Consider the following 27808-nt stretch of genomic DNA (forward strand, 5'->3'; position numbering starts at 1 on the left):
CTGCCGAGCAGGGAGCCCGATGTGGGGCTTGATCCCAGGACCCTGGGATCATGACCCGAGCCGAGGGCAGACGCCCAATGACTGAGCCACCCAGGCGCCCCTTCTGTCAGTTCTTTTGATAGGCATTCACTGAGCCAGTTATGTGGAATGCTAGCACTTCTGAGTCAGGTGAAATGAGGAGGCTCTGAGTGAAATCTTAATAATGACAGGAAATATTGTTACTCTATGCCAAAAGTTTCCATTTTTCCTGCCTCCCAGAAATTCTTTATACTTACTGCGCTTTAGCAGAGTTTATTTATTTATTTATTTATTTATTTATTTAAAGGTTTATTTATTTATTTTGAGAGCATGAGAATGAGAGAGAGAGAGCACATGAGAGGGGGAAGGGCCAGAGGGAGAAGCAGGTTCCTCGCTGAGCAGGGAGCCCGATGCGGGACTCGATCCCGGGACTCCAGGATCATGACCTGAGCCGAAGGCAGTCGCTTAACCAACTGAGCCACCCAGGCGCCTCTAGCAGAGTTTATTTAAATCAGAATTTTTCAGCATAAATTGAAGGTTCTATGAAAAGTGTTGTTTCAAATTGATGGATGTCCTCATAAGCAATTAATACTTTTTCCTCACTTGTCATTAGATATCGTGACTATTAGCACCCATTGATAGCTCAGTTGGTAGATATCGTGACTATTCAGTGATTTCATTTTTCTGAAAATTTACCATTTTATGTTGAAAAGTATAAAACTGCCATTTACTATGTTTTAGCCAAAATCTAATTAAGTAGATTTTCTGTTTTTAACTTTGAACTATGTAAATGTTCTAGAATAGACCTGAATGAGAACTTACAAATTTGTCTCATTGATCTCACATTTTTACAGGTAAGGAAATGGAGGCTGAGAGAGGTTAAGTTACTTGCCCAAGGTTACAGAGCTACTAAGTGGCAGACTTGGTGCATAAACACAAGTCTTCAGTTTCTTAGTACTGAGGTCTTTACACTTTACTACTTGTCTTTGGTTATAGGACACAGATAGAAATGAGAAATCACTTTTTTTTCACCATTAATTTTTTTTTTCTTTTTGAATGTAATTGCCAAACGAGAATGTGACTTACCAGAACTGTATGGTGATTCCTAGGTTGAAAAATGACATTTAAAATCTATAACAAAATGAATTTGTGTGATGTTTCCCTGAGTATATACCTAAACTTTACCAGTTTAAGATGAAACTACCATTTTCCCTTATTTACCCTGTTACATAATTTTGCAGTTCATTTTTCTCAAATCAGTATTTCCCTAACTTACAAGAGACTCAAGCCATCTGTAGACTTGAAAATTTAATTATGCTACCACTCTTCTAAATAACTTATGTAAAGAATAAATATTGTTGGTCCTGTTGTTTGTATTTATTCATTCTGAGAAGTGTCCATCATATTTTTTGTTTCTTTGTTTGTTTTCCACCTTTAATCCAGATTCTGTGCCCAAACAGTAGCTCCAAAATGATAGAAACTCATTCAGTCTTTTTTCATATGAACAAGTTGGTTCTTCGTCTCATTCACATGCCATGCATATTTGTTCTTTTGTATACCTATAATATATTAATAATTTTATATGATTCTCCCCAAATATGAATTATATTGCACTGCTACTTCATCTCTAGATAAGTTGTTAAAGCATTTGGTCGATCATTCTACCCATATGAATTTAGCTAGCTTAACTTGTATGTAATTGAGATTTGACAATATGCAATTTAGAGTTTAGAAACTTCTTTTGGATTCTCTCATATTAGTAACATATTAGTTTCTTCCATTAAAAAAGAGTTTTAAAGTCAGAAGGAGCAGAAGGGGTGGTTTACAGAAGACAAAGCAGATGGTGATTCTTAGGAGAGGAAGTAATGAATGACAGACGAGGAACTGTGATTGAACTGAGGATGTACAGGAACTGAGTATGAAGGAACTGAGAATGAGGTTCTCCCATATTCCCAAGGTGAATGTATTGTGACATTGTTGGTCCTTTCTGCTTGCCTGCCGTAATAACGTATGTTAATGACTTCCTGTCATTGCCAATCCAGTGGTTTTACTTGATACGTTTTGCTAAAGCTTATCTTGTCTGCCTCTGTCTTTGTGGTTACAAAGTGTGGAATGTAGGGCAAGGTTACCAGTAGAGAGGTGTGGGTGTACAATTTCCAGCTTCCTTCAGTAGTTACAGGGAAACCTATGGCAACCAAATCTTCTGTGTTCCAAATATATTTCTCATGGCTACTTCTGGTAATCTGCCCTATGGTAGAAGGGTGAGACAAATCGACAATCTAAGCCTTGCTTAGATTGGTCCCATGTATTTGGCATCCTGAGCGTGCATATAAGTGAATGTGGTTTTAGTCCATGCAGTTTTTTATTAGTATTCTTTATAATGATTAGTTATATACCAGCCTGAACCAGATTAATCTTTTATAAAACCATCATTAACATCTTTACTGATGGTTTAGAATCAAAAGGTATATCAAAATTCTGTTGCTTGGACCATGGGACAAATGTAAACAAGGCTCATGGGTATTTTTTGATTTCCTCACCATTCTAAGAGAGAGCATTTACCAGAAGTAGCCGTAAGAAATACTTTTTTTTTTGGAACGTTAGATTTGGTTGCTGCACATTTTTCCATGACTATTGAAGGAAGTTGGAAATTGCGTACATACATCTCTACTGGTAACCTTGCTCTCCGGCTGGGAATTAAATGTACCGGTAACTTATTATGAGGAAGATGACTGTCTTAGGAGTATAAATGGCCTGTATCTAAGCAGCGACATTTTTGGCATTTAGCAGACCCATGGACCTAAGAGATGACATCTTTAAAAAGATGGGTTGGAATCGGTATACCCTGTAAGATCCCTTTTGGCTTTCAAGTTCAGCAAGACAATTGAAATGTTGTGCTGGAATTTTGTGATTATACTATTTATTTTGAAAAAGGCTTTCCCTTGTGCTACTGATCTCGCCAAAGAGATATTAGCACTTTCTGGTGTTCTCCTCATTGGTTTCAAAGCTTTATTATTTTTCTCTTCTCACTCCTTTAAAGTGCTGCCCCATATTCTGTCCTTTTTGTTTATGAGACTCTTCTGTTGCAGTCTGGGGTCCCCAGGATGCAAACTCTGAGATGGAAATTAGTGTGCTGGAAGTTTCTTAGAAAGTGCTCTTTGGATCAACCCCTGTGGAAGGGAAGGGAGAGACCAGTAGTGGGCAGATGAGAAGTTAGGCTATTGTGCAGTCTTTTTTTTTTTTAAGATTTTATGTATTTATTTGACAGAGAGAGCGAGTGCGAGTGAGCACAAGCAGGGGGAGCGGCAGAGGCAGAGGGAGAAGCAGGCTCCCCGCTGAGCAGGGAGCCCGATGCGGGGCTCGATCCCAGGATCCCGTGATTATGACCTGAGCCGAAGGCAGAGGCTTAACTGACTGAGCCACCCAGGCGCCCCTGTTGCGCAGTCTTAATGGAGATCTGACCCAGTGGGGAGTTCTGAAGCCCGATGGCTGTTCACCATTGTCTCCAGTTGGGGAGAGAGGGCCAAGTCTTTATATTCCGCATGTCAACCAGTCTTTGGGTGTGGGCTGCCCTGGGAAGGGAGCAAGAGCTTGTGTGAGGAGAATCTTCAGCCAAGGTCGTTCTCAAGAGAGCTCATAGCTGAGGGCCGTTTGCTGGCAGCAGTACAGCAGGGGAATAAATCATTCAGTTCTGAAAGGAGATCTGGGTGGCACATCGCAGTTTCCACTCCATCCTTTTTGCATGGGTGCTGGGGATGGTTCCCGATGGACTGGGGGATGGGTCAGAATTTCCAGCAATGAGGAGTTGCAAGGGCAGAGTGGTCAGAAATAGTAGAGAGGGAAAGTTGGTGTGGAATAGATCCTACCATACAGCTGAGTTCCTGCATTGACTATTGTTTTTCTAGGTATATTTTAAAAATTCTGTGTATCTATACTAACACTATTCTCTTTTTAAGTTCTAGAAACTTGATGAGAACTCTGGGTGCTCTGTGCAGAGAATGTGTATATCTTTGCATATAAATTCTGTATGGTTTTTGTAAAACCTACTTTTTTTCAGTTATTCTTTATAGGCTTCTTTTTTCTTCCTCCATTCTTTAATAATAATGCTTTGTTTTTCTGTCTTCACACTACAAAATTAGTTGAGTGCTAAATTTTCTGTTTGGTATACTTGTTAATGGCCCAATCACAGAAAATCATTTTTTACATATTTTGTAATTTCTAAATTACAGGCTCATCTTCAGTGGGGATTGTTTTTCGGTTTTGGTTTGGTTTGGTTTTTCTAGCTTTTAGAGATCCCATGTGGCCTTGTTTATGGAGTGTTACTCTAAAGTGGTTTCATGTTTGTTTCTTCCAGATACTCCAGGGATATCATAAGCGCAGAACCCAATTTTATCTTAATTTCTTAGCTTGAAGATTCTCATACAAATTCAGACTTCAAAACTGTTGTGACACAGGCATAGGGCTTTTAATTTCTGGTTGTAGCATTTCCTCTGCACTTTTATCCAGATTGTCAGAGACAGGTTCCCTTGACATCTTATTAAGACAGTGGGTGGCTTTGTCCTGTTCTCCTCATCATTTTTTTAATGTGATTGCAGCCTTTTGAAAATAGCTCTGGTTTTATGGAAGGACCTCCACACCAGCTTTATACCTTGTGTGCCTGAGATCTCTTCTTCTGCCCTTACATGGCCACCGGAGTACAGCTGGGTAGGTTATATCCCAGGTTGAGGAAAAGCAGGGCCAGAAATCTAGCCTAACTCTTCTCCTGAGAGAGTACTTTCTTCTGAGCTCCTTATCCTTACTTGAGGGGGCATCTCCTTACCAATTTCAGTTAGACTTAAGTGCTAGAGAGACATCCGTGATCCTTCCTGGAGGCCTTAACTGGCAATATTTGCTTTTGTGCATACCTCTTTGGTTTAGTACCAGGGGATTTTCTTTTTTGTAAGTAAAGCTGTGTATTTATTTTAAAATTTTTTGTTATACTCTTTTTCATCTTTTCTAGGCTTCTCTCATGGAAGATCTTCTTCATTAGCTCATTTAACCATATCGCTGTACCTGGAATTCCTGCAAGTTACTTATTAACCTCTATCCCTCAGATTCTACCTCTTTACAATGGGAATAATAATAGTGTCTGTGCGTATAGTATTAGTTTGGAGCACATAGTAAGTTCTCAATTAGTGTTAGCCATTGTTATTTGCAACATTTAAAGCTTTATTTTATCACCTTAGTGAAGAGTTGGACATGTAGTAGTGGTTGTGTTTACTTACTTAACAAGAAGAGGAAGTCTTAGTTAACGCCCTAGAGAAACCAAAGGAGAAACGTTGTTCACTACAGTACAATGCCGAAACTGAAGCTTAGAGTCCCACCCTCTCTGTTAATATGCCGAAGGTCACTTGGCACCAAGAGGGAACTGAGAGTAATGTCCTCTCAGTATTGCCTGGAAGATCGCTCAGAGGAGTCTTGCCTGGATTGTGTGGGTAAGTAAGTTTGAGTTTGTGAATATTTACTTTGCTAAGGAGGGCTCTCAAAGGCTTAATTATTACAGAGGCTATTTGTAGACCTTGAAACATGCAGTTATACTTTTAGTCCCAGGTAGCCTTTTGACAATATTTTAAATTGCCATTTGGTATTCCAAGTGGATTCTGAACTTGCTGAAATTGGTACCTTGAGTTCCTCAGACTCCTGCCTCCTGCCTCTTGGGGATTTAAAGGATTTCCTTCTCTTAGGTCATGTGTTTAAGAGAATAATCCGCCTCCCCCCCCCCCGCCCCCATTGTAGGTAAGAAGAAATCTGTTGACTAATAATAGTTGGGGAAGCACAGACATAATATATCAAGGTTTCTTAAAGTTACTTTTAAATTATTCTGATATGCAAAATACTGTGATTATCCTATTAAAACTGCTTTGGATTGTTTATACGGTGTTAGTTGTACTATGAAAATTTGCTTATTGACGAAGTTCAGTTTTCTTAGGTTGTTATTGGCTTTGAGTCCACAGACTTAACACTGCCAAATTTCTGTGTAAACATTTTGCTTGGGACCTAAAATGTAGTGAATATGTGTATTTAAAGTTTTTTTTTTCTTCCCCTAAACCCATGTATATTAATGGAACTTGTAAACATTTAAATAGTCAATTAATGGAAATTTTTAAGGAACAACTCTTTCAAAAAATTCAATTATGTTGTTTTATATTATAAAATTTTAGCTTAGCAAGAAACATATACAATTCTTATATAGAGATCTATTTTTGTAGCTCTTACAGATTTGTTACATTTAATTTTATTCAGGAGGAGTTCATTTCCTTGTTCTGTTACTAGTGATTAAGTGCAAGGTTAAGATTTATACTATTAAAAACAAGAGTTAATATTGTATCACAATAAAGTAGATGGAGAACTAAAGTAAATAACTGGTTACATCTCCATTTTGGTGCTGGGAAATGTAATGCATTCTTAAATTCAGATGCCATGGTTATGCCTATATTGATCTTTTTTTTGAAGTACGTTCTTGGATATGTTGATTTTCCTCTAATGTGACTGTTATTATTAAGACTACACCATAAGGAACATTATCAATTTACCCCAAAAACTTTAACTGCCCATACAAACATCATGTGCATAGATGTTTGGTAGTATACATAGGTGAGGTTCCTTGGAATGTTTGTGGCTTGAGTTATTCTTAACCTTGTTGCAAAGCTTTGGTCAGCTTTAGAGGCCAAATTCTAAAGCAAGTGTCAGTGTTATGTTTTTATACTTAAATTTCATATATAGGGGCGCCTTGGTGGCTCAGTCAGTTAAGCGTCTGCCTTCGGCTCAGGTCATGATCTCAGGGTCCTGGGATGGAGTCCTGCATAGGGCTCCCTACTCAGCAGGGAGCCTGCTTCTCCCTCATGCTTTCTCTCTCTCTCTCACACACACTCTCTCAAATAAATAAATAAAACATTAAAAAAAAATTCATATATGCTCTGGGAATGGTATGTGTTTTGTCCTATGACCTGTTCTCACCTTAAGGAGGATATCCCTGCATCTACTGTACCTGGGGTATAAAAGTGGTTTCTGTTTTTCTACAGATAGGCTTGGAAACACTTTCTTCCGTTTAAGTAAATTGTATGTAAGAGAAAATGACTTTGGAGAGGATAAGACGTTTATACTCATTTTCTATATAATTCTGAAATAAATTGTGTAGAGAAGTTTCCTTTCCAGTTTATTTTTCAGAGAAATCATGTTTCTTTAATTCATCAAGGTACTGCCTCGGAGTTTGAAGTGGACAAAAATTAGCTCATTATATTTTAGATTTTTAAGTAATAGTTTACTTGAATTGTATAAAATTTTTGTGCAGGTGATACAACAAAGTAGATTTTCCTTTTTTTTTTCTTTTACTTTCTTTTTTTTTTTATAAAGTAGATTTTCATATAGTCTTTTGATCATTTACCCTGTAGGATAGTTCTAATTTAATTAAACAATTATTCTATAAATATTCTTTTTTATTTTAGGGATGCCTGGGTGGCTCAGCCAGTTAAGTGTCCGACTTCTGATTTTGGCTCACGTCCTGATCTCAGGGTCCTGAGATGGAACCCCTTCTTGGGCTCTGTGCTGGGCTTGGAGCCTCCTTAAGATTTTCTCTCTCGCTCTCCTTCTGTCCATCCCCAAATCCCTGTCTCAACTCTGAATCTCTCCCTCTCTAAAAAACAAAAAAAACCCCCCAAAAACAAAACAAAAAACAAAAAAACCCCAAGCTTTTTTTTTTTATTTTAGAGTTTAGGTTTGTATATGTATTTTTAATTTTTTCATGAAACATTTTTTTGGATTTTTCAGCTATATGAAAATATATTTCCTATTTTAGTTAAAATTTGTGGCATTTCTGTCATGTGTAGAATATATTAACTAGATTCAGAAGAAAAAAAGAAAAAAGTAGAATCAGGAATATGATTAGAAGAAACTTGTAGTTTTAATTCTTAATATATTTTCTAAAATTTTAAAGCAATATGTGAAATACTGTCTCTTTGTATTTAGCAAGGTAAAATCTGATCTGAAATGGAGTGTGTTTCCTAAGCTTGCCTGAGACCTTATATGAACATTTATCCAAGAAGGCTCTGCTTTGGGGAATATTGGTATACAGTTTCTTGAGGATTAAAAATACCTTGTGTCAGACATTTAGATGTAATTCAGAACCATATTATTTACCTTTCCTAATTATACGATCCTAGTGATCAGATTTAAATATCTGATAATATTGTTATTACTATTAGGTTTCCTTATATTCTTTTATTCCTTCATTGTTTCTAAAAATATACTTCCCTCTGATTTTGCAGGTAATTTCTTTTTATTCCACTATTTTATATAATTTGCCATACCAAATGACACAGTTAGGATCCATTAAGTAGAGCTGTGAATATCAATCTTGGACACAAAGCTGGGGATTGTTGTTGGGGAAAGCCCTCCTGCTGCTCTAGCTTGGCATTCCAAAGACTCTGAATGAAGTCTCTTAACTTATTCAAAGCCTGGATTTGTGAAGGCCAGTTGGGCTCCCTTTTGCCCTTTCGTAACTGATGTTGTCCTCTTCTGGTTAAAATTTGTCACTGGCTTTCCCATCAGATAAAATTCAGTTTGTTATATAACTTATTATTTGTAGTCACGTATCTTAATTTATGCTCTAAGCTTCTTGATCTTGATGCCTTATATATATCTCACATTTCCTGCCTTTTTCTTTACTCCTGCAGCAATTATAAAGTCTTTCCCTATAATCAAAATTCACCTCATCCTTTAGGTCTACTAATCACCTCCATTAAATTTCTCCTGATTTCTTCTAACAACATTGAATGTTTTTTTTCTGCAATTTTATAAGGTGCTTCATATTATATCTTGTGTTACAGTTATTTTTCCATATGTTATAATATATTTTTTAAAGATTTTGTTGAGACAGAGAGAGAGAGAGAGAGAGAGAGAGAGAGAGCGAGCATGAGGGAGAGGGAGAGAATCTCAAGCAGACTCCCTGCTGAGCAGGGAGCCTGATATGGGGCTTGATCTCCCAACCCTGAGATCACGACCTGAGCAGAAACCAAGTGTTGGACGCTTAACCAACTGCGCCACCCAAGGGCCCCAACACACGTCATAATATTTTACAACTCCTGTATTACACTGACTGATCCACTGAGTTAAGTCTCTTACTCTCTTACTAGGATGGGTAGAGTTGGTTTCGTCACATTTCTCCTGTTATTCCTTGTAGCCAATAGATGCTTGTAAATATGTGGTGACTGAATAAATGAAATGACATGAGAGTGAGTTACTGACTACCAGACATTTTACTGCTCTGTTGGAATGGACATGTGGGAACAGGGGATCAGTTAGGGAGCTAAACAGTTAGGCATGGCTGTCTGAATCTGAGCTGTCCCCAGAAGGGAAAGCTGAAGAAACATCAAAGATGCAGTTGAGAAATGTTTTCGATCATGTTTAATGACTCAGTACTGATAAAGAACAACTTTTTCTAGATAAAGACTTTGGGTTGATAGGATACTGAAGAGTAACACAGGCTTTGTAGATCGTGACTACAGTTCTGAGTCAGAGAACATTTGTCATGAGTTCTTAGTTTGGGAATGAATACAGTCAGTTCTGCTATAATGCTTGTTTTGAAAATGGGAACTTATTCCTACGTTATTGGTATTAGGGAACGATTTGAGGATAATGTAAATTTCACATTTGTTATATGTGATTTTATCTGAGAAATAGGAGGTGAACACAGAAAGTGCCACCTGGTCGAACTGAGCCGCATAGGAATACACAGAATGCATGTGCACAGACCTCAGACATCTTCCAGCTACCCCAGTTCATTGCACATTGTGAGCCACAAATGCCTATATCTTGTTTTATAATTTTCCCTCCACTTTCAGATAACCCTTTACCCACCTGTTCACAGTAACTCACAAGCTATAACCCTTTGGACAGCCAGTTCCACAGGCAAACTTCAGGTCTTTTTCAAGGTCAGGTACCATGTTTATTGTAGTTTTTATTGGTTTTCTATTTAACATATGTAAAACTGTGTTGTGATCTCTGTTAGGTTCTTTTCTTTTTTATGGAGTGTCACTGACAAGAGTTTTTGAGTGTTGTGCTTGTAACCCCATTTTCTCCATAAGCCTGTGATTTTTTAATGATGTGATTTTTGCATAGCATCATGATCTTTAGGAATATGTATGTTGCGTTAGAACTGGCTGTACTAATTGTTAACATACAGAGTGTGAACTGATGGTTCTCTCTTTCTCTTTCCTTCATTTCCGCTTTTCCTCTTCCCTCTTTTTTGATGGTGAAAGGCACTAAACAGTCCCTGGAAGGAGGAACACAGCACAACAGAGGAAAATGCCAAAGGACTTTAAAAAAAATAAGGGCATAAATTTACCAGTGGAAATAAATGGATAGCTTCAAAAGCAGGTAGAGAGTAAGAAGTAAACATAAAAGGCCTGTGGGCTCTGGAGTGAAAATATCTCTTACCTTTAAATAATAATTACGTTTAACATTTTTTGAGCCTTTACTGTGTGCTGGGCACTATGTGATAAGTGCTTGACATGGATTATGCCACGTAATCCTCATACAACCCTATAAAATATGTCAATACTGTATTTTATAGATGAGGGAAATGAAACTTAGAAGGGTTAATTATCTTGCCCACGTAGATAATTCATAAATATAAATGGCAGAGCCAGTTCTAGAAGCAAGTCTGACTTCTGAGACTTCGATTTTAGTGGTCTGTCAGAGGACTTTATAGATGATAAGTTAATAACTTCTGCATGTGTTATTTCCTCAACACTTAACTGTGTCTGACTGGCATCACAGGCTATTTCAACCCCTGTAATAAATGAAGACACAAAGGTGCCCAGGCTAAAAAATGCAGATTGTCAGAGGCAGAACGATAACAGAAATTAATTCTAATACCTAATTCAGGATTTTTTTCTGGGGCTAATTCATAAAAAGGGAGACAATTTTGACAATTAGCAATAAGGTGAGCTGAGCTGAGTAGGAGAAATGATTGTGTTGGAAACTGGAATAAAAGGGGGGTGAATTTATAAAGTGATGTCAGAATTGAAAGGAGAGAGACTAATGGAGAATGAACAATGGGGATCCTCTAACTCTGGGGTACAGAGACCTCTAACTCTGTGGTACAGGAAGCCCAATCAGATTCTCATAAAGGAACTAAAACTAGCACCAATTTCAATACAGGGTTATAGTATGAGAAATCTGAGGTCATGAGCATAAATTGGTTATACTATAAATCCTGATTAGTAGTATGCTCAGAAAAAACCCCCACAAAACAGAGGAAAGAGAGGTGACACTAGAGGAAGCCTTCCAGAGGCTTTATTCTGGGGCAGGGGGAGGGGAGGCTTTATTTGTACTTCTTTTATTGCATGTCCTGAATCACTTTTTCTTTAGGTGGCCAGTCACCTCGTAGGGTTTTACATAAAAACAACTAAACAAGTGTTTAATTGATATTTGTTAAACAGAAACATTGATAAATAGTAGAGAGAGTAGTTCTTCAGTTGAGTGTTGATTAAAAGCTAAATATCATACAGTTAATAGGATAAATAAGGATGGAATTGATGAGTATTTGTATTTAGAGCAGGGGATTAGCAAACTCCGGCCAGTGGTTTCTTTCTACAAGCCAAGAATGATTTTTACATTTTTAGTAGGTTATTAAAAACAAAAACAAAAATAAAGAATATCAGCAGAGAGATATGGTGCCCACAAAACCCAAATATTTACCACTTGACCCTTTACAGAAAGTTTGTCAACACCTGATCTGAAATACTGTCCAAAAAAAGTTAGACTTGTTCTCTTAGGAAATCAGATTAGGTCATGGAAACTGGTATTATATTTCATAGAGGGCTACATTTTTGAACTTGTGCCTTTTTTTCCTTCCACATGTGGGAAGGAATTGATATTTACTTTATATATATTGCTAGAGGCTTTGTATACTTTATATTTATTTTTCTTACCCTTGAAAGATATTACAAGTACTTTAAAATGAGGAAATGAGGCTTAAGTAATCAAAAGTTTCACATTTAATAAATAGTGGGATTCAAATATATTTGTCTGGGTCTCCCAGATAAGAAAATGGTAAAAATTGAGTATGTACTATTCAGAATTCTGGGTTGAAAATATCTAAACAGATTATCATATGTGGACATTTGTAGTAACATAAGCTAGTATCTAAAAATATAAACAAAACATTTAAATTTTACATACAAAAATTAGGATTGGTTGGAGAATTGTAATTTTATTATAAAATTTTCATATGCAGGAAAATCTTTGGATAAACTGTGGAGTTATAAAGTGTAAAGAAAAAATTCAAGACTCATATTAAAAACTCAAAATAATATTCACCTAGGAGAAAGAGGAGACTTAAAATGTTTTCAATAGAAAGTACAAAATAGAAAAGTTTATTCTGTTTCAATAGAAAGTACACCAGGCAGCAGCGTATATTTGAAAAGCCACTGTTAGACAAATATTGGCCCATATGTTAATTATAAAGTCTTATGAAGAAGATTTCATGGTGCTGTGAAAACATGTAATGAGGGATCTAATCGTATAGATTGGAAGGTCAGGCCAAGACTTCCCAAGAGGGGTCCTTTAAGCTGAAATACAGGAGTTAGGCAAAGACAAAGAGGATAATTATTCCAGACAGATAATGATAGGCCTTGAGGATGGTAAGAGCTTGGCATATTCAAAGGAACATCAAAGAAAGTCATTGTATCCCCTGAGAACTCTGAGGACAAGAATTGTATCTGTTTTGTTCATCCTTGTATATCCAGCTTCATACATACAGTGTTTGCTGGCACATAGAAAACGCTTAGCAAGATTTACTGAATGGACAAAGAATGAATGGACATTTCACTGGGAAATTCATGGTATAATTGTGAGTACAGGGATTGCCTGGATGAAGGCTACTACCCTCTCTCTGAAGCCTACCTAATTACATGAAACTACTAGATTTTTGGTAATCCCAGATTATCCTAGGTCACTTGCAGCCCAGGTGTACCAAACCTTGGTAACCACTGTCAAAGTATCTGAATGGAGCTTTGACATAGAGACAGTCTGCACAGAAAAAGCAGGAAAAAGGAATGTAGACTGTTCAAGCTGGATCTGATCCTGAGAAGGAAAGTGAATTTGCATTATTACAATGTCAGGAATAAATCTGAGGTGGAATGAATACAGCCACTTTCCTGAAAATAAACCACCTGAAGGGAAGGGTATTTTGTACTAGAACATAGGATCCCTGGTTCTCTGGGTGGTCATTGGTGACCAAATAGCACATGAGCGTCAGGCTTAGAGGTTTAAATTAAGAAGTTAAGTACTCAAATACTTAATATTTGTGGAGCCTATTTCTTCAAAACCATATTTGGACTTTTAAATTTAGATAATTTCACTTACTAGTTTGAGTGCATTGAGGAATTTATAAAGTAGAAAGAATGAGGAGGGGATTGCATATTTCTCAAGTCTGTGAAATAAAGTTGTAGCAGCCATGGAAGGACTATTTTTACAAAATATTGACCATACAATGAAAGTGAAATAGAGGCTTACAACAGTCAAGGAAAGAGAGAGGATAACTTTAGGTGGGAAGGTAAATGAGAATTGGACAAAAAAGAAAACATTTCAGGGTTTTTCATGAATGATGGTCTTTGAGTTAAAAAAAAAGTAGCCTCTAAGTGGTAAAAACAACACATGTACAATGATGATACAAGAACTTAAGAATGACACTTGTATATGCTTTAGTTAGGCTTACACTTCAGTGAACTTTAGTTTAATAGTATCACATTGTTGGGGGTTTCCTATGAACTTTGAGGAATTCCTTACTGGGTGTCATAAGTCTGTTTCCTTACCAAAAGAATAATACTGGCCAGCAGATGAGGTAAGTATTTACCAAGAGCTCTAAGTTTTGTTTCTATTAGTGAGGAAAAAAAAAGACCTTCTCCTTACCCCCTGCAGTATAATGTATGGTTTTCAAAGGGTGTGTTGGGAGGGGGATTGGTGGTACTGGCATGTGAAAAACTCTTAGGTGTTTATTTTATTTATGTATTTATTTAAATATTTTATTTATTTGAGAAAAAGAGAGTGCAAGCAGGGGGAGGGGCAGAGGAAAAGGGAGAAGCAGACTCCCCACTGAGACCATGACCTGAACTGAAGGCAGATGCTTAACCGACTGAGCCACCCTGGTGCCCCCTCTTAGGTGTTTATTTTAAATGGATTGTTTCTTGAGTATTGAAATTAGTGAGTTAGATATTATCAGTGTCATTAGTCTCACTTCCAGGATATTCTAACTATTGCATTTACAATTGATTTACCATAAGACATCAAGTTCATGATGACTTTCTTAACCAAAAGTACCAACATGTTCTTTAGGCCTTTTAAATGAATCATGTTTTTGTTAGCATCATTCTGTAATTCCTGTTAATGTTCAGTATGGAACTTAATTATGGACTAATTATAAAAGCAAAATTAAATATTTTCTTCTCTTACCACTTTAAAAGCTGGACCTTTGAAGCCATCTTACTGAATATATGTATATTCAGCATATCAGTTGACTTTTGAACAATGTGGGAGTTTGGGCACTGATCCCATTCACAGTGGAAAATCCATGTATAACTTTGCCCAAAAATTGAACTGCTAATAGCCTTTAGTTGATTAACACATATTTTGTACATTGTATATATTATATATTGTATTCTTACAATAAAGAAAGCTACAGAAGAGAAAATGTTATTAAGAAAAACATAAGGAAGGGCACCTGGGTGGCTCAGTTGGTTAAGCAACTGCCTTCAGCTCAGGTATGATCCCGGGGTCCTGGGATCAAGTCCCACATTGGGCTCCCCCTGCTCAGCGGGGAGCCTGCTTCTCCCTCTCCTTTTGCCTGCCGCTCCCCATGCTTGTGCTCTCTTTCAAATAAATAAATAAAATCTTAAAGAAAAGAAAAACATAAGGAAGAGAAAGTATACTTACAGTACTGTACTGTATTTACTGAAAAAAAGCCTCATAGATGTGAAGTGCAGTTCAAACCCGTTTTTTTCAAGCGTCAATATATACAAATATATGTGTATATATTTACCCCCTTAGGAATACTGATATATTTTATTTTCAATGCATGTTTTTCTCAAAGTTTCTCTGCCCTTTAGATTGTTTAAAAGCTCAATTAAAAAGTGAAAAATGCAGAGAAATTTTAAAGATTTCTTTAACCCATTTCATAAGTCAAATGATCCTTTTGTAAGGAGCATATCTATTCCAAATCTCTTTAAATTTTAAAAATAATCCTATGTATATATTGTCTTACTTTATCCCCCCATTTACTGTGAGATTGGTGTGTAGAGTGGAACATAGATACTCTATTTGGTGAGAAAATGAAGGATCAGTGAAAAATGGCATTTGCAAGAAAGACTGCTAAATAATATTAGAGCTGAACTTAAAATCAAGAATTGGTAAAAACTTGATCAGGGCTCTTTTTTTTCTCCCCCCATAGTTTAATTTGCTCTTTTTATAGATTAGGGATTTTGTGTCTTGATCTTTCTTAAAGTGGGGTGTATGATCTAGTTTATTTCAAATTAAAAACATACACACACACATTTGTACATATGGATGTGTATACACACACACAAACAATACAATATAGTTTTACTTCCAGAAGTGTTTGAAGTTTAAAAGTGGTGCCTAGGGGTGAAAACACTTAATTCAAAAGAATAAGTTAATTTCCATTAGTAGAAGTTCATTCACCGTGTCACTTGGGTAAATGATATACTTTAAAAAAGCAGGAGGACTCTGTCTTGGCTCTAAAATCGCACTGGGTAGGCCAGCTTCCAGCAACACCTCTGCATCTTCAGCACCTCCCAAGTGGTGTGGACCCTGGGAATAATCTATTTCCACAGGCTGCTGCCTTAAGGCCTTCACCCTCTGGGATAAATTTGCCCTTCTTGTACTGCTCCTTAATAATCTGAAGGGCAGAGTGGTGTGGCTTTTTTCAAAGTGCTTATTCTGCCTCATTAGCTAACTAGGAATTTCTTTTTCAGATGTTTAGAACTAGAAATATGCAGTCATTTAATATTTAAACTCGTTTCTATGAACCAGATATAGATATGAGTGAACACTTATTAGCTGAATTGGCATATTAAAAGATGGTCTTTCTACTGAAAGCAAAATACTATGCGAGTCAGATATTCGAACTCTTTCCAGTCTAGATTACTCAAGAGGAAACAAACAGCAAGATTCAGTTTAATTGCTTGTTATTTTGAAATAGGAAATGTTATGTGTATTTTTCTTCCCCAAGGGCTGTGTCCAGGACAGTATCATTTTGGTATTTTTATCGTTCTGTGAGAAATAAAAAACAAGTGAGATGGACGTAAAATGTATCTGGACAGTGGAATGTTTTGCAGCTTATCTAAGTAATTGTTCTTCTAGGTAAAAGACTTGGGATTATTTGAACACAAATCCTATCAACATAATAGTCACATTAGGATTTATTAACTAATGTAAGAGGACGTATGAAATTTTGGCACAGATTATGTAAATGAGATGTTTATACGGGTATGTATAGGTTTGCTTATATGTGTGTGTTGTGTGTGTGTGCTAGAATGCTTAGCAAGCATTCTAATGGGAGGCGTGTGGTCACGCACGCAGACAGCAGAGAAAGAGTTTGGGCTCTTGAGTTGGTCTGCTGGGGTTTGAGGCTTTGCTATGTACTAGGTGTCATGAGGCAAAGTACTTCATTGTTCTGTGTCTCAGTTTCCTCATGTGTAAAATTGAGATAATAATTGTACCTATCTCTTAGAGGCCTTGTGTTTATTGAATTAATGCCTGCTAAGAACCTATAACAGTGTTTGGCACATATAAGCATTTAATAAGTGTCCTTTATTCTTTTTGTTAAATTATTATTAAATATTGGCCACAGAGTTGATTCAGAGAGGGGAAAAGAATTACCTTGAAAAACAAAATGACTGTTTTGAAGACAAAGACATTAGTTAATTTTGTGGATTAAAATCTTAAGGTTGTTTCCTTATCATTAAGAGATTATGGTATAAAGAGGGATATGTGTATGTAGTCAGTGGTTTAGTCATTGTAATATACCTGGGATTATCCATTTTTGACTGTATTTAAAGTCTTCCCTTTTATGACCAGATAATATATGTTTATGGAATGGTCTACTTTGAAACTTGGTTGGCTTTGGAAAATCATGTCTTTTTGTCCATTTTGTGTTAGACTTCAATTTTGTCTAATCAGTGTTTGAAAGAAATGGCACTTGTATAGACATCCTTCCAAGAAAAACATTGGGTGTTTCAGGAAGTGGTCTTGATGAGTCAGAGGATAATACTTTTTCCTCTGAGTCAGTTCTGAGCCTCCTTGATATAAATAGGCTTACTTTTACCAAAAGTTCTGCTTTTTAGATCATGTGTTAAAAATCATTGATACATGACCACACCAACAATAGTACTTTTATCGGTATTTCACCGAATTAACACCAAGAGTCTTATCTAACTGTGATTGTAGAAATTCTGTTAAATAATGTTTTAAGAAAAATTTCAATTCAGTTTCTGTACTTCTTTTTTTAAAGATAATTTTATTTATCTGACAGAGAGAGATACAGCGAGAGAGGGAAAATAAGCAGGGGGAGCGGGAGAGGGAGAAGGAGGCTTCCCGCTGAGCAGGGAGCCCGACGTGGGGCTCGATCCCAGGACCCTGGGATCATGACCTGAGCCGAAGGCAGACGCTTAACGACTGAGCCACCCAGGCGCCCCAGTTTCTGTACTTCCAAACCAGTTTTTATTTTGCATCAATTTTGCCTCAGACAGGACTCATTTGTTGTATCAGGCAGTCATTTGTGTAAATCTTAGAGGAAATTTGTATTGGTAATGATGTCTCCTTTGAGCACTAAAATGCTAGGACTCTTCTTTCAGCACATGTATATAAAACTCCTATAGTATGACTTCAGTACAACGTTTATTTCTCAGAAGATTGTTCTAGTTCGCCACACCCCAGAACTGTGTCAGAGATACAAAGAAATAAACCAGACTTCTTCTTCATAACTACATTAAAAAATACTAACATGACAAATAGTTGCCAAAGGACTAGATATTGTTAATGCCGAGTTGGTCAGGGAAGACTAAAATGGGGGTACGAAGAGTGGAATTGAGCTTTTGCTAGAAGGGAGGTATGAAGTGGCAGGAAGAGTATTTAAGGTAAGAACAGAGGCCTGAAGGTGAGTCAGTGCACAACATGCTCAGAAGAGAGTGTGATGTAGTGAAGGTTTATAGGTGGGAGTGCTAGGGAGAATATGGAGGACTGGAGAAAAGACTTAGGACAGAATTGTGGTAGGCCTGGAATGGTAAGCAAAGGAAATTTCTTTGTGTGTGTGTGTATGTGTGTGTGTGAGTATGTAACTGGTAACATTTTGCTCTGAGTATCATGTATTTCCCTTGAGTTGTATTTGATGGATTGCAATTGGTTTTTACTTTAGTGAATCTCATTTTTAGAATCTGTATTTAAAGAAAACCTCTCCATTTCTATTTTTCTCCAATACACATTTCTTCAGGAAATTAAAGAACTGATAGATGTAGATATAGATAATAAATCTTAAGTGACCCACGTGTGCTTTTGCATGTAGTCTTCATAACAGTCTTATTTCACAGATGAATAAACAGAGGCTCAGCCGATAATGTTTGTTCAAAGTCACAGAGACATGGTAGAGTCAAGATTTACATTCAGGGCCATCTGTCTTCATAGCATGCTCTTTTCACTATCCCACAGTACCACAGCATAAGCATTGTAGTACGTTTTGGTTGTTTCCAGTAGCTCTGAAATAGCACCCCAAAAGCATTTTTCTTCTTGGCAGAAATACTATTATTGTTTTTTAGGAACTGGAAAGTGGTCTTTGGGTGCTGGGAATTGCCTTATGGGCAAGTTTGCTCACGCCCTCTCCAGGACCAGCAGTAGGGCTTTGTTTTCTAAGAGTCGATTATTGCCATTTGATGCTTTGTAAGGTTTGCAAGGGCAGCCACATAAGTTTTAGGCACATTTGTGGGTGGCAGTGATCCATGCTGTGGATCACCTGTCCTTTGCCTACTTACATTAGTAGATTATTAGTTGGTCGTTTTTCACTTCTTCTATCTTAAGCATTTGGGCCTAGATCACGTGGATTCTTTGGTTTTCTGTCTTGGCATATACAGTTACTTCTGGAGTAGGGCCACTCTGCCTCATCCTATTTCTTTCATGGCAGTGAAGCCGTTCCCCAAGAAGACAACAGTGGTAGTTAGGATTAAATACTATTCTTGTAAACATATCATATCTCATAAAATTCAAACACTTGTTTCCTAGAAAAATTTCCTTTTTGGCATCCCAAAATAGAGCAGCTTCAGTTCCTGGGAGAGCAGGGACATTCGTCTTATTCTTCCTAGCCAACTCAAGTTGGAAGAGTGTGCTACTCTGGGCTGCTATGTGGTGTTCCCAGGGCTTCTCACCAGCTAAATTGTAAAAAAAAAAAAAAAAGAAAAGAAATTATATCACATGCTTTCTTTGTAGGCAGCGTAAGCAGGCTGTAGAGTTTGTGCGGGTAACGTATAGCCAGTCCTCAAAATTACTTATGTTAACTCCCCCCGACCTCTCCCCAACACCATGAGCAAATAGATTACTTTCTCCTGTTTCTGTTTTGTCAGGTGATCTTTAGAGGTAAATTTAGTTGACAAGAAGCACACTGAGCCAGTGTGCTAGCCTCTGTGATTGATGTCACTGAACTAATGCACTGGACTTTGGAGCTTCAAAGAACCCCTGGAAATACCCTAATTTCCAGCTTACTCAGTACTGTTGAGGACCCATGAGTTTAATATGTCCAAGGGCCCAGAGTTAGGAATAGTATTGACAAAGCAAGGAATAGTATTAACTTTGGTGTCCAGTGTTTTCTAATCTCACAACAAACCTGAATCAAGTTGACATCTAAGATGTTCCAGTGGCAAGTCTAGGAACAAAATTTCCTCACACTCACAGAAAGTGGTTGGATCCTGGTGGGACTGATGCTTACCATCAGACAAGGGAAGGAATTGGAAAGGTAAGAGGATATGGTTAAATGAGGATTTTTTTTTTCATTCCATTTGGGGAAAATAAGGAAGGTTGCTGGCAATAAGAGAAATCAAGATGGAGAGGCAGGAGGAGGGAATTGGGTATTTTACAGTGTGGATGGGGTGATTTAGAGAGATTTGGGTATAATGGTGGACCACGTTTGCTGTTTTCCTGGAGTGGCCCTTGTTAGAAGCTAGTGATGCTAAATATTTTCGGTTTTTAACTCTTCAACTAGCTAAAATAGTTCCTATCAGTTTTTCTTGCTTTTAGAGCAATGTCTCATTCTGTTTTTTCTTAATAAGATTTGAAATAAACATTTTAATTTGGCCAAGTAAAAAAACAATTGTGGGCACAATATTTTTCATTTATCTAATACATTTTTACCAAGAACTTACTATGTATTAGGAACTCTGCTTCACACTTGTGTTCAGTAAAATTATTTAACCCCTGCCCTCAAGAAACTTACAAACCTGTGTACAAACAAGAAAGTAGGAAGTTACCGTAGTATGCCAAGTGCATCTTAGTTTAGACTCAAACATAATGGGAACACATGAAAGAGGCATCTATCTACCCTACTTTACAGAAATCCGGGAGGGCCTCCCTAGATTGAGATCTGAAGTTTGAGTTGGAGCTGGCCAGGTGAAGGTGGCAGGGAGGTTTTTGGGTGAGAGAATATTCCAGATAGAAGATGTTACTTGATGGCAAGAATCTTCAAAATGTTGTATAGTCTGCCTGTGCAAATATAGGGAGGTGTTCAGGGTGGAGGAGTGGGTCTGGGACGGAACAGGGGAGGTGGCAGGAAGGCAGAAATGGTGAGAAAGGCAGCTTTAAAGGTATAAAAGGCCAGGTCAGAAAAGAGTACTATGCTAGTTAATTGAACTGGATGTTTTCTGGAGGGCACAATAATAAATTTAAGTTTTAGAAGGCAACAGTATTAGATTGATTCAGATTTTATCTACAGAAGCTTCTGAAATGATTCCAGTTTAGATCATCAAAAGATCACTTAAGGGGTGCCTGAGTGACTCAGTCAGTTCAATGTCCCACTCTTGATTTTTGGCTCAGGTCATGATCTCAGGGTTGTGGGATTATGAGATCGAGCCGAGGCCAGCATTGGGCTCTGTGCTGAATGTAGAGACTGCTTAAGATTCTCTCTCTCCCTCTCCCCTGCCCCTCACACCACTAAAAAAAAAAAGATCATTTAAAATCCTGGTAATCCTCTCATTAATAGATTTTTACTGCTTACATGACTCAAATATATGGAGTTTGAAAACTACTTTAAGAAATAGTACCAAATATAAAAAAAAACATGTTTTATCAGAAACAGTCATGGGTCTCTCTTACAGTGTAATATATTGAAACTATTAAATGAGTTTGCTGAGTTTCAGCTATGCTGACACTTAGTTTAGCAGCTTGGTGAAAACTTCTTTCCTCATCAAATTCAGTAAAAATATGTAAGATTATGTTAGAAAAATCAGAACATGTTTTTAAGGTGATTTGTTGGAATTCCTGAGAAAATATATTTTCCAAAAACTTGGAGGAAAATCACTCACTGTGTATACTTCTGCTTAATAGAGATAAAATGGATTATTTCTACATTTTCATAGAGCCTTTTTAATTACCTTAATGCTTTATTTCTGTTAAAATAATTCATGTTACCATGTTTGTAAAAACATGCTATCCTAAAGTTGAATATTAAAGTCAATTCTAGTTTTATTGATTGCCATTATATAATTGGAAATGTGTTCCCATAGAGAAATACTCTGTAACAGGCATAGATTTTGCTGATCAAAAGTCGAGGTGATGCCATGACCTTTTGGAATTTTGTAATCATTTGAAACTATAGGGTGCATTGTTTTTGTTCTGGTAAGACCTTTGCCTTTATCTTGATAATATTTCTAACATTCCTGATTATCTCCTGCCTTTACTTCATAAACATTCAGAAGCCATTCCTTTTCTTTCTTCTTTATAAGTAAAGCTACACTGTTCTTTTCTATACAAATGTATGTACTCTTACTATAATAAATTTATAGCAAAACAAAAAATCCTTTGTTCTGTTTAGATGCTATGTGATCATGTGATTTTGGGCAAAAAACCAACTCTCAGAACATTGTTTTCTTTTGTATGGCAAAGTGGTTGGATTTTATTCCATATCTACTACCTTTTAGCTCTTTGACATTGGGAATTTGATTAAACTCAGTCCCTAGCTTAATGCATCTGTAAAGTGAGGAGAGTAATGGTCTTTACCTCATGAGGTTGTTGTGACAATTAAATATATTGAAAGCACTTGGAATTGTGCCTGGCACACACAGTGCTATCTAAACAGCACCTCCTCCTCCTCCTCCCATTGCTGTTAGCGCTTAACAGTGGTAGTTTAGTTCTCTTAGTGCTTTGATTCTATTAAACAGTTGGTTTAAAATGGTAGACAGCAGTTATGCCAGCTAAATTACACCTAGTTTATTTAATAAAGAGCTGGAATTAATTTGGGGGGGCTATTTAGAAAGATTAAACTTGTTCTTATGAACAACACATTTCAACTAAATCAGGTCATGCTTCAACCCCCTCCCCGCCCCCCCGCCCGCCCACCCACCCAATCTTACTTATCTTGGTCTCTGGACCAGTTTTCTAGTGGCTTGAGATGGGAAAGATGGAAAAGGAAAAAAAATGCAAATGTGGCATTACTAGCCCTTGTGCTAATTCCCTCTTCCTTTTAACTTGAAATAGCCTACTTACCCAAACAAATCTATCTTAACTTCCCAAACAAAAATCCACACAATATGATCCAGGAACGTGAAGGCATTTGGTGATTCTTCCTTCCTCTGCTGATCCAAGCACCTCTTTTTAACTTATTAATTTACTACATAGAGTTCTGTTTGCTCTGTTACATTTCTACGTGCTCAAATCTAGGAATGTAATTTCTGGAAAAATTTTTTCTTTTTTCTTCTTTTTTTTTGGTTTATAAATTGACACTGGTCCAAAAGAGGACTTGTTACCATAAAAAGTTCTGTTTCTTTCCAAGTGAATAGTACTTCACTTGTTTTACTCTCACTTCCTGATCCCTCAAATCCAGATTCTTAAACTTGGAGTATCTAAAGCTGGCATTTTATATATCTTACTGTTTTATTTTTTGTGATTCCTCTTCCCTACTCTTTCATTTTATTTTGTTTAAATTCAGGCTGTTAACAGGATAAGAAGAAATTATCCTTATTCAGAATTATTTTTACATAGATTTCATTGCCCACAGAGCATTGTTTCTCTGATCAGTCTTAAGACATTGAAGGCACTTTCAAAAAAATGCATCAACTCTTTGTTTCAGTGGTTCACTAATTATCCTGGATTTTAAATGTGGAAATAACATTTTCAGCATGAATCTCTTAATCCTATAGTTTTTAGAAGTTCATAGCTAGATGTGACCCAGTCTGACTTTATATCCTTATAAATACTATCTTTTCTATTCTTTTTCTTCTAAGCCATTAACAGAAATTATAATAGTATATTTATTATCATTCCTGTTGGCTTTCCCACTAGACTGTAAGCCCCATAAATGTGGGAACCATGTCTGCTAACTGGGCACTCAGTATCTGGAGCTCTCCTGTCTAGTATGATAGCCATTAGCCATATGTGGCTATTTACATTTAAATATAAACTAATTTAAAGTTAATTTTTTTTAAGTAGGCTCCATGCCCAGTGTGGAACCCAGTGTGGGGCTAGAACTCACGACCCTGAGATCAAGACCTGAGCTGAAATCACAAGTTGGGTGCTTAACTCACTGAACCACCCAGGCACCCCTAAACTAATTTAAATTTAATAAAATTAAAATTAGAGTTCTTTGATGGTACTAGCCACACTTGAAGTGTTCAACACTTGTGCTCAGCTACTGTATTGGACAGTGATATCACACATTTTCATCGTCACAGGAAGTTTTATTTAACAGTGCTCATCTAGATCACTGATGGGCACATAATGGTTACATAGTAAATGTTTGTTGAATGAGTGAATGATTGAATAAATTAGTACTGGTTTTGGTTGGTAATAGTTGCTGTTGAATGAATCTTGAATTTACAAAGGTCATTTTGGCTTTTAATTAATAAGTGTTGACATATCCCTGACCAATTTCAAAATACTGGATTTATCAATAGTTAAAGGGAGGTATACAATAGTTAAAAGCTTGACTTGTTAAACCTTAGCCATGGTATGTTGATGTCATGGCCAAGTTACCTTTACTTATAACTTTTATAAGTCCCAGAGTCCTCATTAATGTAGGATAATGATGAAACAGGAGAGAAGGGAGACTAAAGAGACAAGTTGACCGAAGTAAAGCCATTTCGGTTTTAGGCTGACCCTTAACCTAAAAGCAAGTATCATAAACAGAGTCACAAGACTCAACTCCTGGAAAACTACAAGACCCCACTCTCTCCAGGAATAAAAGCCACAAAAGCTGGACGTTCTTAAAAATGCTCGCTGTGGGTAATTCCATAACCCTAAGAAAATGGACAAACTACCTAATGTAAGTGATAAACCCAAAGTTAGAGTAAGCCCCTCCCTATAGGTTAGCTAATTAAAAAACAAAAAACAAAAAAACCTTCATTAGAGGCAAAGTGGGGGTCCTCTTTCTTATCTGAGAGGAGAGACTGCTTCTTTGTGAGAGAATGCTTCTAGCTCCATTCTTCTGTACTTAATAAATCTTTGTCCCTTTTCTCTGAAATGCTTGCTTGGTTTCTTCCTCACACAAAGCCAGGAACCCTCTTGGCGAGGGGCCTTGGCCTGTCTGGTATCAGTAAGCTCTTTCAACCTCATAAGGTGGGTGAGAATTAAATAAGATAATGTATATAAAGCACTTGCACAGTAACTCACACACTAAAATGCTTAATAAATGAGCATTTTTTTTTTACAGTAGCGAACAGATACATGTCTAGATTTACCCCAGTTCATGGATAATTTGAGGCTTATGAAGAACTTTACTCCTATTTTTGAGCGCTTCTGTTGTTAAAATATAGTAGACATTTTTCAAGGTTAGTATTATCCATAGCCAAAAAGCTTATATTTCTGCTTTTAATATGAAATTTAGTAGTCTCAATTAAAAAAATTTTTTCCCATTGGACTTAATTTTTTTCTTCTTTAATTTTTATGACTATGTGAATATCTAACCTCTTAAGGAAAGAGTTTCACACTACTTCATATGCCTATAAGGCAACTTGATTTTAAAACTAATGCACAGATATCTCTGATTTCTCTTTTAGAGAGCTGACACAGAATTTATTACCACCTATATTCACTTAAATAGGGCTTCTTGGGGTGCCTGGGTGGCTCAGTTGGGTTGGGCATCTGGCTCTTGCTCTTGATTGTGTCTCAGGGTCATGGGATTGAGCCCAGTGTCTGGCTCTGAGGTCAGCAGGGAGTCTTGAGATTCTCTTCCTCTGCCCCTTCTCCCATGCACTCTCTCTCCCTCCTCATAAATAAATAAATCTTTAAAAAATAAATAAGTAGGGCTTCTCTTTGGAAAAAATACCTGAATAATTAAAATGAATAAGTCACTGATTATTTATCTAAGGGTGGGATTTCAGGTTTCATTTAGTCATCTAACTGTATTGTGCATTTAAAGATGTGATTTAGGGCGCCTGGGTGGCTCAGTTGGTTAAGCGACTGCCTTCGGCTCAGGTCATGATCCTGGAGTCCCAGGATCGAGTCCCGTATCGGGCTCCCTGCTCAGCAGGGAGTCTGCTTCTCCCCCTGACCCTCTTTCCTCTTGTGCTATCTCTCATTCTCTCTCTCTCAAATAAATAAATAAAATCTTTAAAAAAAAAAAAAGATGTGATTTAATTTCTAGAAAAACAAGGCATTTTTTTAAATTAACAATAATGCCTGATTTAGTTGAGGATATTGTCTCACTTTTACACACTATAATTGTTGTTTCTTTCCTGGGATTTGAAAACAGCATTTGTTGTTATATATAACAACAGGTAGTTAAACATACACTACCAAAATATCACAAAATATCAGCTGACTTTATGTTAGGTCAATTTTCTTCATTTTTGTGTTGCTTTCACTCTAGTTGTCCTAGTCTTTTTGTTTTTAGTATAAACTTGTGCTCATATTACATAGTCCACCTTAACCTCTCAAGTTCATGTTGGAGGTGACTTGAATTTTTCTCTTGAGTTTTTCATTAACAAATATTTGTCAGTGTTTTGACAATGAAAATATGTTACAGGAGGGGCGCCTGGGTGGCTCAGTTGGTTAAGCGTCTACCTTTGGCTCAGGTCATGATCCCAGGTTCCTGGGATCGAGCCCTGCATCAGGCTTCCTGCTCAGTGGAGAGCCTGCTTCTCCCCCTTCCTCTGCTGCTCCCCCTGCTTGTGCTCTCTCTCTCTGTCAAATAAATAAATAAAATCATCTTAAAAAAAAAAAAAGAAAATATGTTACAGGGAAAGGCAGATCAAGCACATACATTCATTCTACTCCTCCCAAAACAGTGACAGCAAAGGGATTAAGAAAATGTAGAAAATCAGTGAGATAAAGTGACTCTGGAAAGCCCATGGGTGATGGTAACTAACGTACAAGTACTAAGAAGCTGGAACCTGAGCTGCTAGGGAGAGACACTTCAGGATCTCAGAAAGGCTTGAAGTGAGAGTGTGGTGAAAACAGTGGTAAATGTGTTTAAAGTGAACTTAGACCCCAGATGCCTCCCTACACTCTAGCAACACTGGAAGTTAATTCTCTGGAGAATGTGAGCAAGAGAACTCTTGAGTGAGGGATACCAAAGCACAGAAGGAGGGTGGAAAGTTAAATGAAACACTAAATAGTGAGATACCCCCAGTGCACTTCCTCTACTCATCTCCAAAAATTTGGCAATCAGATAATACATTCTCTGGCTATTCAGTTGGCAGATGCTTCTTTGAAGAATCTGACTCTTCTGTGCAAAAGACCTATGGATACTGACAGTTGGGGGTCTCCCAGTGGAATAGCCCAGTGAGATTGTTCCACAGTGAAGCCTACATGTTGGCAAAACCCACTCACCTAAACAGACTTTCTAATTGGCCTGTTAGTGCTCCATCTTCAATGTGAGCAGTAACCAGTGATCACTAGATATTTGAAGAAATTTGGAGACCAAAACAAGCCTGGAGAAAACAAGGAAATTGACAGCAATAGACACAAAGGGAGAAGACAACACAACTTTAAAATATTATCATCAGTATTTTAAGAAATATCAAAGAATATACTGCAATCTGGAAATAAGAACAAGTATTATTTAAAAAAGGGGGGGCATGAAAATATACTCTGGAAATTGAAAATTGATAGAAGACTTGAAAAATTTAAAATGATTTTTTGGAAATGAAGTTAAGGAACCACCCAGAAAGTAGAACAGAAATACCAGGAAATGACAAACAAATGTTGAAAAGTCAATAAAATTAGAGACTCAGTCCTCAGAGTAGAACAGTAGCATTTTTTAGAAAAGCAAAGTTTTAGAAAATGTCATGAAGAAATGCTCAAAGAAATAACTCAAGAAAATTTCCTAGAATTTAAGGACCGTCATTTTCAAATTTGAAAAGACCTCTCGAGTTTCTAATATATCGAATTTTTAAAAAACAGCTATAGCAGTATATTCATGAAATTTCAGAACATCCGGGGAAGAAAAGTGAAGATTTCCAGACTCCAGAACTGCAGAAAGAAAGAAAAAAAAACCAAAACAACACAGAATGGCACCTAACATCTCAGCAGCGACACTGAA

The 27808-nt window shown here is 37.0% G+C and overlaps 1 protein-coding gene across 7 annotated transcripts in view; it reads left to right on the forward strand.

The window, feature by feature from the left end:
- The window catches only part of EPS8 (EGFR pathway substrate 8, signaling adaptor), a 178974-nt gene that overhangs the window by 75261 nt on the left and 75905 nt on the right, over positions 1-27808 (forward strand). The window contains exon 1 of one of the 7 annotated variants that reach the window (XM_025879779.2): positions 5346-5492. The exons of the other annotated variants lie outside the window; for them this stretch is intronic. The gene's annotated coding sequence lies outside the window, so the exon portion shown is untranslated. Of the gene's footprint in view, positions 1-5345; positions 5493-27808 lie in introns of those variants that run through there. 7 annotated transcript variants of the gene reach the window in all.

This window comes from Callorhinus ursinus, unplaced genomic scaffold (genome assembly GCF_003265705.2).
Source record: "Callorhinus ursinus isolate GAN/ISIS: 27379988/994484 unplaced genomic scaffold, GSC_fseal_2.0 scaffold27, whole genome shotgun sequence".
In the NCBI taxonomy this organism is placed as follows: Eukaryota; Metazoa; Chordata; class Mammalia; order Carnivora; family Otariidae; genus Callorhinus; species Callorhinus ursinus.